Source organism: Rutidosis leptorrhynchoides, chromosome 5 (genome assembly GCF_046630445.1).
Source record: "Rutidosis leptorrhynchoides isolate AG116_Rl617_1_P2 chromosome 5, CSIRO_AGI_Rlap_v1, whole genome shotgun sequence".
Lineage (NCBI taxonomy): Eukaryota > Viridiplantae > Streptophyta > Magnoliopsida > Asterales > Asteraceae > Rutidosis > Rutidosis leptorrhynchoides.
Window position 1 is genome coordinate 406,072,495 of NC_092337.1, and position 2,125 is coordinate 406,074,619.

Here is a 2,125-nt window from a genome sequence, read left to right on the forward strand (position 1 = left end):
AGAATCGAACTCGGGACCTTGTGCTTTACAACAACACGACCAACCATCTGAGCCATCTAGTCTTTTTGTTTATTTTACAGCTTAAACGTATATAACCATCGTATGTTCATCTTCTTCTAAAGCAAAACGACTAGAGTACAACAAACATCATCTTTTCACGTTTTAATCCTCGTCGACATCTAAGCCATCATCATCATCGATCGTATCATCATTCATGTATCATCATCATCATCATCATCATCCTACTCTACGGCATCATCATCAACATAGCATGAAATCATTAACCCGTATCCTATATCTATCATTACCGTGATTATCATATTCATTATCATCATCACAGTTCGATAAATCCTAAAAATCATGCTCGCTAATCATCATCTATCTTCGTCATTCTATGTATCATTAAATCCAATCATTTCGCTACCCTTCCTAATTATAAACTCATCTTCTTCTTCTCTATCACCATACATTTATCAATATCATAATACATTACAGTTCATTATTCTGGGCTGTGGAATTTGATTAAACAAAAAAAAGAATTCGTATGGCAGCTAATTGGCGGTAGGAAAAAGGTTTACAGGCCAGTAACTATCTCCATCATTCATACAGCCCAAATAAACAAATATGGCCCAACACAAATTAATTAGAAGTCCAAATAGCTAGCCCAATACCATGCTTGAATAGATTGTTCGTTGGTTAATTAGGTGAGGAGTTCATCTGGTACAGCTCATCAATAAATCTACCCTACCATTAACAATCAACAGACAATTTTTGCAGACACCAATGCTTTATATAATTAGATAAATACTTACGTAGGGTTAGGAGTATCATCATTTATCATCTCACCTATAATCACTTTGTTCACCCATCACACTTTTTCATTACATTCACAAATATATTACAATATATATCGCAGCTTCAGTAGAGAAAGAGAAAGAAAAGAAGAAGAAAAAATTGCGGGTTTAATGGGTCTTGATGATTACATGATGATGTGAAGGTGCAGTTGGTGATACTTAAAGGAAGTGAAGAGGTGAGGTGTTGAGCAGCTTTAATGGTGGAAGTGATTCAATCAAGACAAAACAAAACGCAACATTAAGGTTAGGATGATCATATGGGTTTTGGTGACGATTAACGAAACAGAAAAAAAATGGGTTGCAGCAGTAGTGAACCGTAATGGAGAAGCACCAGGTGATGGTGTTGTGTGTTTCTATGTTGTCCTGGTTTATCAATAACAACTGGGTTCACGATGGCATACTTTGTGTTTAATAAGGATGGTGATCAAAGGTGGGTTGTGATTGAAGGTGTTTGACAACATAAACTACAAGCAACAACAATAAGTCGTTCGAGTAAATACAGTACGTACTAGGTTTGGGTTCAGTTCTTGTTATTGATCGATGGTGTTGAGTCTGGGTTGTGCCTAGGAACTTTCGAATGTTAACAACAACAAATCAAATGGGTTTGTGTTGTGGTGCTTGGATCCTTGAGTTTATGTGTTTTGAACAAGAAGAAACAAGTGACCGTACACAATCGAATGTTGCAGGTTTATATAGAATACAAGTGGTTGATTATTTCTTGTAATACTCGAATAATTGAAGAGACAAGCCAGAAATTATCACGGTTGTTTTATAGAAAGAATGGAATCGATCGTACAGAAGGAAGAAAAAAATAAATAAAGTTGAAAGGGATCTCTAACAAATTTTATAATTCACTGTGATAAGATTTGATTTTATTTGAAATAGAATTAGAGACAGGATCAAAAGTACGATTGTGTTGTGCCACGGAATTGAATTTATTCAGATATTCAGATTTATATAGATTACATATTTAATTAATTGATATTAATAATTAATATTAATATTAATATTATTAATAATAATACATAAAAATATTAATAGTAATAGAATTTATGATAATAATAATTTATAATACTAATAATAATAATATAAATGTATAAAGAATATATATTTTCTGATAATAATAATATTTATAAAAATAATGCTAAAAATAATACTAATAATAATGATATTTAAAAATGATAATAATTAATGATAACATTCATAATATTATATTAATTATAATAACTATTTATATTATTAATGATAATAATATTATTAGTGATAATAAA